Below are 10,199 nucleotides of genomic sequence, written 5' to 3'. Positions count from 1 at the left end.
TTAACTACTGGACTAAACTTTTATGACAGTTGGAGAAATGATGCATACAGGAGTGAGTGGGAGCAACAGTTTTGGTAGCGACAAAACACAACATCGACTTATTTTAATTCCTGAAGTTAATAGGGGTTGTGAAGAAGAGAAATAGTTTGTGATGTTTTTTGGAACAATAGGTCTGGCGAACCCCTGATGGTTAACAGAGGCGGTCAAAAACTGACTACTAACGATGCCACCCCGTCTCGATCACTTAGAGTGCTTCCCCTACTGCCTGAAGATGACGCCGTCCTGAAAGAACCTTGCTTTGGATCGGGACACCCCTCGATGAGGTAGTCAATATTTCTTTGCCTTTATATTGTTGCCAACAGATCACATTGCTTTTGATTTGGTTTTAAAATAACTGAATTACTTTGTCTTCGCAGGACACTGCTCGAGATATTTTGAAGAATGCTTTGGGTGTAGTGGTTATTGATGATCGTGAGTCCTATAACTTTCCTACTCCATTAGAGGTGTCAAACAAGGATGACGTTGCTGTTGGCAGAATTCGTCGTGACCTATCTCAGGATTCGAATCAACGGTATAACTTTTTCTTTCACAATAGATTAGTAACAATTTCAATCAATTTATGTTTTCTATATCATTGTGGGTCATACAGTGTTATACCAAAGTACTGATAAATAACAAAATACAGTGTTATATCAATTCTCAATCGTTTTTTATGTTGATTAGGTTGCCTTTATGAATTGTTTTGGTGACTGATGATGATGCTGGTTTTAGGAGTTTGGAGCCTGAAACCTCTAAGGATGAATGGCGGAAGTGCCGAGCTAGATCTCTTAGGAGAATAACAATGACGTGCATGATTTGAAGTACAAATATGTTGGAAAGATGAACCCAGTTTTTTAATTTAACTTAACATTCCTGATTCTTATAATTTCTTACACGACTGGTTTTTTTTCATATGTAACAATTTCTTTTGTACAAGCTATAATTTATGGATTATTGATTTATGCATCAATTGGTTTATGTGTATGAAAATAAAGATCAATAATATTTTATGGTGGATTTAATGATTTGTTTATAATTGGTTTCTGTATATGCAATCATTGGATTAATGATTTATGTAAGCCTTACACGACTGGATTTTATGGATCTGTTTATTGTATGATAATAAAAAACTATATGAAGAACTAAAGTTAATATATCCATTTAATTGTTTTCTATTTTATATCATTCTCTTTTTATACTTTTAAGTCATTCTCCGGTGACGTATCCGCGGTACACACCAGTACTCGTGTGTTGCGAGCACACGGGTGACACATCAATATCATGTAAACGCACGGGTAATCAATCGAAACACGGGTAACGAGATAAAACTTCTATAATTCAATTTGATATCAATCAAAACTTATCTAATAAAGTCGATCCAACCCACACCAGATCCCGTAAGGACGCACGGGTAACACAACAATACCGTGTAAACGCACGGGTAAAAATACCAACATCCGTGTGAACGCACGGGTTAATGCACATTTTTTACAATATTCAACTAATTTTAATTTTGCAATATTAATTTATCTTATTTATTAAACTTTATAAATCCTTTTATTATTATAACTCTATCAATCTTAAAAAAACTTTTTTCCTTCTATTTTTTACAATTGTTTTTTTACAAAGTATGTGTTTAATAATTTAACTTTTTAATCAATTTAATAGTTTTGTTTAAACAATATAACTTCTATATTTCAATTTCATACAAAATATTTTTTCGATTTTTTAACTTAATACTATATATATTTTATGAACACGGTCCAACCCACACCAGAACCCGTGCGGACGTACGGGTTTCCTACTAGTATATATATATATATATATATGTGTGTGTGTGTGTGTGTGTGTGTGTGTGTGTGTGTGTGTGTGTGTGTGTGTGTGTGTGTGTGTGTGTGTGTGTGTGTGTGTGTGTCTGCGTGCGCGCGTATATATATATATATATATATATATATATATATATATATATATATATATATATATATATATATATATATATTAGTGTATTAGTCTTATATGGGCCTGGTTATATTTGGCTTATTGGGCCTAGGTGTATAGTTTAATATTGCCTTATATATAGAGCCCAATTCATTGTAAACATACACACAGAAATAATATTCAGATTTCATTTTCCTAAATTCAAATTGGTGTTGCCGCCAAACATGGCCACACCTTCTTCTTCTTCAATTGCAATATGGTATCAGTGAACAAACCCTAATCTTCATCTTCCGCATTTTTTCCTTTTCCTCTTTTCCTTCATCTTCATCATGTCCTCTTCATCTGATAAAGAAAGACCAAAAACCACAGAATTCCCATCCAAAATCGATGACCCGAGTCTCAATCCAAGAAACCCTTATTACCTTCATCCTGGAGAAAACCTTGGTGCCACCATTGTTACTCCTCCTTTGGATGATAACAATTACCACAACTGGAGCAAATCTATGCGGTGTGCATTAACCTCAAAGAACAAACTTTCTTTCATCAATGGCGCTCTTCCTAGACCTTCATCAACCAACCCAGATTTTGAGCTATGGGATCGTGCCAACAGCATGGTTCTTTCATGGATTAATCGTACCCTCTCTCCGCATATTGCACAGAGCACCATTTCCTTCGACTCTACGTACGATCTTTGAGAAGACCTCAGAGAAAGATTCACCAAAGGTAATCATTTTCGTTTCTCTGATCTATTAGGCGATTTTCATTCTATTCAACAAGGAGATCGATCTTTATCAACATACTTCACCGATCTTAAGATCCTTTGGGATGAATTGGAAGATCTACGCCCAACTCCATCCTGTTCTTGTTCTATACCTTGCACTTGTGACCTAGCTAAGGCAGTGCGAACATATAAACACATGGAATATGTGACATAATTTCTGAAAGGTCTCAATGACACCTACCACAACATTCGTACACAAATTCTCCTTCTTGATCCACTACCTAACATCAGCAAAGTGTATTCCTTAATCGCACAACAACAAACTTCTGCCTCTACTGCTATCTCTACCGTGCTTGCTGCCAACTCCAACTCTAAACCTAAGGGAAAACCATCCTCCATAACCCCTATGTTGTGTACCAACTGTAGTAAGACAAACCATACTATTGAAAACTGTTATTTCAAGCATGGTTTCCCTCCTAGATATTGTTCCAAGAACTCCAAACTTGCTGCTGGTTCTAAACCTGCCTCTACTCCAAAGAAGGACACTACCAAGTCATCCAGCTCAGATGATGCAATCATTTCAGGTATAGCACCTACAGGTAATATCTTACATAATCACTCTTCATGGATATTAGATTCTGGAGCATCTCATCATGTTTTCCCTTTCATTCAAAATATTTCTAACATTAAATCCATAGAACCTGTTAGCATACATTTACCTAATGGCACCTCCTTACTTGCTAAATAATCTGGTTCCATTATATTTACTGTTATACGGTGAACTGAATTTTAAAGAAATGTTGCGGATAGCAAGAGTCGCCACCGACTTTTATTTTATCCAATTGGAAAGGCAAAAAGAACAGGAAAGACCTTTGAAAGATTTTGAGTTCGGGGGGTAGGTTATACAAAGGGAAGGTGTAAAGCACCCTTTGTATCCATGGTTATCCATGGGCTCTTAATTTCTTAGCTCACTTGTTTGTTTGTTTAAAAAGTTCGAAGTGTCGTGTGTGAATAGTAAAAAGATTTGAATAAGGACTTTAGCTTGTGAATAAGCGTAGCCTTTTGGAAATTGTTTTGAAAAGGAGGTGTGAAAAGTAATTTTGAAAGTTTGAATGTGTGAGCAAGCATTTAAGAACACCTACCCTAAGATTGTCTTTCTTGTTCTTTAAGTCTTTCGGGCGAAAGGGTCTATCCATACCATGAGAGGGCAGGAAGTCTTTCAATTGGATGTGAAAGGATCATCGAGAGTATTGTTCGCCATAAGATTGTCCCTACCATAAAGAGGGTAGGTAGTCTAAGGGAAGGATATAATAGTCATTAAGGCAACAATAAGGATACCTTAGCATTCGAAGGGACTATCACCATTTTATCGAGGGACGAGATCATATTTATCGTAGGCAACTCGAAGGGACTATGATCTTTTATCGGAGGGACATGGTGATTTGAATTCGTAGGCAGCAAGCTAAAGTATCCCTACATCCGAGGGACTTGACTATTTAGTATAATTAGAGGCAACAGGCAACAGTAAGAGGAGTTACCCTAAAGGTGTGTGGGTGCACAATCACGTGATTCAATTCAATTATATTATCTTGTAATTTGTGATCTATGTTAATTAACAGGCTTGCACACCCTAGGATTACTAACCATGCAGAAAATAGAACAGTTTAATATTCCTATGCTATTACAATAAACACCTGTTGATACGGGAAAATTAAAGGCAGAAAAATAAACCTAATTACTATTACAATAAAACCCTTGAAGGGTAATAGAAAAATAAAGGCAGAAAGAAAGGTAGAAAACTTTTTGTGTACATGGCTTTGGGGCAGTTACATAATAGAGGAAGAGTTGGGCGTGAAAATAAAAAGGCAAAAATAAAGGAAGAAATTAAAGCGAAAATTAAGTAAAGGCAGATGAAATAAATGCACATAACTTAAATAAGGGGAAAAATTAAATAGAGAGCATTCGACAATCAAATGGAGTATGGGATGAGAAGAGAAGTTCGCGAGGTAATTAAGAAATTCAATGTTTAAGAACAATTTGTGGTATTGATGGTGATAAATCTTAAATCTTACAGGTTAAGAGAAAACCTAAAATTATTATTATAGTTAATTTTAACAAGCCTAAAAACAAAATTAGAGTTTGAAAACCTAGAACTAATTAATTAGCCTAAAATTAAACTACTTTCCTAAGAATAATTATTAGCCTAAAAACTAAATTAAATTATTAAATTATTAAACTAAATTAAATTATTAAACTAAATTAAATTATTAGTCTAAATTAAACGAAGTTAAATTGTTCTAATTATCCTAATTCTAAAAATTAAAAAAAAAACAAACTAAAAAGGTTTAATTAAAAAAGAAAGAAGAAAAAGAAAACAAATAAATGAATAAAATAAAAAAACCTGGTTGCTGGGCGAATTAGATCAAGTGCGGCGCTCCATTGAGTGTCCATGTTAATCTGGCGCTATAATGATCCTTGGATCTGAAGATCTGGCAATCCAACGGTGGAAGTGTGAAAGTGCGCCATGGTCATTCATGATAGAGAAACGCTGTATCACACAAAATATTTGGTGAAAAATACTTGCGTGGACCGGGAATCGAACCGGCTCCTTCTTGGTGAAATGTCTCATTCCTTTGCTAACTGGATGGAATACAATTGTTGTTAACTAAACGCCTCAAAACAAATAAATATAAAACATGAGATAATTGGGAGATTCAAAAAGTCAGAGTCAAAGTGGGGGCCATATCTGCGTGGCCCAATAGCAGTTGGAGAGATGGTGCGGAATTTTTGACCAGCGGCTGAGATGCTTCCACGCATGAGGAGATAGAGTCGCCGTTTTGACCATCCACCCACATAGTGCCGCGTGGCCTTTCTTCTTCGTCTTCTACCTGCAGATTACCTACGGATTCTTCCATGGACCTAGCTGCGGATCCACCTGCGACTTTTTCCTTCGAACTCTTACAAAATCAAAACTTCAACAAAACAGCATTATCCAAACAACATGAGTGCCCAGATCCACTAAATGGCATGCCGCAAATTCAATGGTGGAAATGGTTTAGTCTGAAAGGGCTCGTAACGTGGAATACGATGAAGAGACCTTCGAAGCCCTAACCATGGCAGTCCTTCATTCTCGCGTGAAAGCTTCGTTCCAATGATCTGAACCTTCTAATAATCATACAAGTAACTCAAAGGAATGGTTAAATTAATTCAAAACACGATCAAATGCACCAAACGAAAATTAAATATCAATGAACATGAAAAACATGAAGCCTACGTTCTGGGCATTATGGGACTCAACCAATGATCCAGTACCACTTCATATTACCTTGGGGAGAAGTTTGGATGGTTTCTTGGACCTGGAAAAGGCTGGAACTATGAATACGAAAGTTTCAAGTTCCTTGAGTTTTTTGCAAGCTTGAAAAACTCTTGGAGGCTAGGGTTTTTTTTGTCCCCTTATGCTGAATAACTTTGCTCTTATATAGAGGGAAGAATTAGGGTAGATATTGCTTAAGAATCAAGTTGATTGGTGAAAGAAAAAAATATGAAAAGATTTTATGAAAAATTTGTTCAAATCTTTCTCTTTTTGTCCAATTATCTTTCCAATCTCCTTTGAGCTAATTTGTATGAGATTTCCCCTGAATATATGCTCAAAATATGATTTAGAAATAAACCAAATGCAATCTTTTATTTTTTCCATCATTTACTTGATTTAAATTGAATTTTAAAAGAATAAATTCAAAATAAAACAAATAATAATGATAAAAATAAGATATTAGTCATTTGGGTCGTGGATAGGCTTAGGATCAAGTATCAAGACTAAAAGTTAGGCCCATGGACCCAAAGGATCAAAATTCTTCATTTTGCACTTCATGCATTTTCTCAAAATTGATCAACTTATGAAAGCCATAACTCCTTCAATATTTGTTAAATGAAGATGTTCTAGGACTTTTTGGAAAGCCCAATATATCTTCTACAAGCCACTTTAGAATATATTTTTCATTTGGATATTTTATCTTGATGATATTGCTCCTGACAAAAAACTGCTTTTTACGATCTTCTAGAAGGACCTGTAATGTATTAGCTCATATCTCTCAAATGAAGCATTTTTGGACTTGGCTTGTGAGAGACCAAGTTGTAGAGAATTCAATTTCCTTCAAAATGAGATTGGGATGGGAAATTTCTGATGTTCCATGTGAAAGTTATGGCTGGTGAAAGTTCAGTTGACTTTAGGTCAAAGCCTTAATTTAGAAACTTTAGGTTTTGTTGATTTCTGATCTTTTCTTGATGAATCTTGATCAATCCTTGATCAAATGATGAATGATACTTCTAAATAAGGTTGTTGACAAAAAAATCAGGAGTTTTGACTGTACTTTGACCACAGTTGACTTTAGGTCAACCTAGTCGACTGTTGACTTTTTGAGCAATTGACTAGTCAATCCTTGGAATTGAAGCTTGAATTTTGTCATGGAGATAGTTTGAAACATCATAGGCCATATGAAATCCTTTGGAGACTTTGATTCATTGATTTTCTTTAGAGAAATCAAAACCCTAGTTCCTAGAGCCATTGTTTAGGAGGGTATATCCTTGAACCTTGAACTTTGGTATGAGCTTAAATAAGGGCAAATTTTGGGGTATGACATTTATCAATCAGTTCCAATTACATAATGTATTCTATATGCATGAATTTACTTTCAGTTTAATCTCCATATCTAGACTTTGTATGTCATCACCCTACACAATCACATTTTCACACACTTCCTGCTCTATTTAGGATGTGTATACCAAGCTAATGATTGGACGGGTGACACAACACAATAATCTCTACATCTTAGGAACAATTACCCATACAAAATGCTCAATGTAAATCCATTAGCAATAAGGATTCCCTACCTTGTAGCTATCCCTTATGGCATCATAAATTAGGCCACCCTTCTTTTGATGTTTTACACTCCATATCTGAACAATTTCCTATTATCAAATGCTATAAAATTTCAGATTGCTCTACTTGTCATTTAGCTAAGCAAACTAAAATGCCTTTTCCTACAAGTAACTCTACTACTACTAAATGTTTTGATCTTGTTCATATGGATATATGGGGACCCATTTCTCACCCTTCTATAGATGGTTATCATTATTTTCCTACTATTGTTGATGACCATTCTAGATATACCTGGACTCTTCTTATGCACAATAAAGCTGAAACAAGACTGCATATTAGAAATTTCATCACTTACTGTCAAAATCACTTTTCATGCACCATTAAAACTATTAGAAGTGATAATGGCAATGAATTCCTCATGCCCTCATATTATGCATCTCTTGGAATTTTGCATCAATGAAGTTGAGTGGAAACACCACAACAAAATTCTATAGTAGAAAGAAAACATAGACATCTCCTTAATGTGACTAGGTCTCTATTATTTCATGCTAATCTTCCTAAATTCTTTTGGTCTTATGCCTTATGTCATGCTACATTTCTTATCAATAGACTGTGCAGCCCTTTATTACAACATAAATGCCCTTTTCAATTACTTTTTCAAACTGAGCCCTCTTATGCAGATTTAAAGACTTTTAGCTGCTTAGTTTATGCATCATCCCTTACTAGGAATAGAGATAAACTGGACCCTAGAGCCATTAAATGTCTTTTTCTAGGCTTCCCCATAGGAGTTAAAGGCTACCTCCTATTTAACTTACAAAACAGGGCAACTTTCATTTCTAGAAATTGCCCCTTTAATGAAATCATATTCCCTTACAACCCTCACCCTAACAACTCCCTCACCACTGCATCTTCCCTTGACAATCACACATCTACCATCCCTTTTTTGTTTGATCACGCCAATAGTCAAAACCAATTAAGTGACATGCATGATATTCCTAATAATAATCAATCTGGCAGTGGTATGCAAGACATTCACCATAACAATAACTCTGGCAGTAATTCCACTAATGATCACAGCCCTATTCCTGACCATAATACTGATCATAACATCCCTGTTTCTCCTAATAATGACACAATGGAACAACATACCAATCCTACAACTACTACACAAACTAACCAACCTCAAATAAGAATTTCCACTAGAATCAGATCTGCACATGCTCACTTAAAGGACTTTGACTGTAACATTGTTTCATCTTCTCCTTTATATGACATTTCAAAATATATTTCATATTCCAATTTGTCTCCTGCATTTTATTCATATATCTCTGCTATTACTACTACATCTACTCCTATCAATTATAAACAAGCTAGCCAACTTCCTCAATGGATCAAGGCTATGCAAGATTAAATCACTGCATTAACAGCCAACAACACTTGGCAAATCACATCTCTTCCAAAAGGTAAGAAGGCCATTGGGTGCAAATGGGTATACAAGACCAAATTTCACTCAAATGGCACGATTGAAAGGCACAATGCGAGGTTAGTAGCTCAAGGCTTCAATCAAATCCAAGGTATAGACTACTTTGAAACTTTTTCACCTGTTGCTAAACTAACCACTGTAAGACTTATCCTTTCCCTTGCTTCTTCATTAAACTTACACTTATTTCAACTTGATGTTCATAATGCTTTCTTACATGGCACTTTAAATGAGGAGGTTTATATGTCTCTTCCTAAAGGCATGATTCCTTCCTATCCTAATCAAGTATGCAAACAGCTTAAATCTATCTATGGTCTAAAACAATCAAGTAGACAATGGTTTGACAAACTTTCCAAAGTCTTGCTTCATAATAGTTACACTCAATGTACCTCTGACCATTCTCTATTTATACACTCTTCCAAGAATTTTTATACCTTCATCCTCATTTATGTTGATGATATTTTGATTGCAGGAAATAACCTGGACATTATTAATTCAACTAAACAAATATTGCAACATCATTTTCACATCAAAGACTTGGGCCACATGAAGTATTTCCTGGGACAAGAGCTGGCTCGCACCACTGAAGGCATCAATATCTGCCAAAGGAAATATACTCTGGATCTTCTGCACTCTGCCGGTCTCCTTGGTTGCAAGCCTGATTCCACTCCTATGGCTCGCGACACACGGCTCACATCCACATCTGGTACTGCATTAGAAGACCCAACACCCTACAGACGACTCATTGGTCAACTAATCTACCTCTTAAACACAAGACCAGATATATCATATGTTGTCCAACAATTAAGTCAGCACATGAATTCTCCCACTGGTCTTCACTATGCTGCTGCCATCCGTGTTCTTCATTATCTTAAAGCTTCTCCTGCCCAAGGTCTATTCTTTCCCAGCAAATCTTCTCTACAACTCAAGGCGTTTTCCGATTCAGATTGGGCAACATGCCCTGAAACGAGAAAATTCGTAACTGGTTACTGCATTTACCTGGGTGACTCTCTCATTTCATGGAAATCCAAGAAACAGGCCACTGTCTCTCGTAGTTCCACTGAAGCAGAGTATCGCTCAATGGCCTCCACATTTTGTGAACTGCAATGGCTACACAACCTTCTCAATGAATTACGCATTCC

Source organism: Vicia villosa, unplaced genomic scaffold (assembly GCF_029867415.1).
Source record: "Vicia villosa cultivar HV-30 ecotype Madison, WI unplaced genomic scaffold, Vvil1.0 ctg.001165F_1_1, whole genome shotgun sequence".
NCBI classification, from domain to species: Eukaryota; Viridiplantae; Streptophyta; class Magnoliopsida; order Fabales; family Fabaceae; genus Vicia; species Vicia villosa.
Note: the sequence above shows the minus strand (reverse complement) of the source record.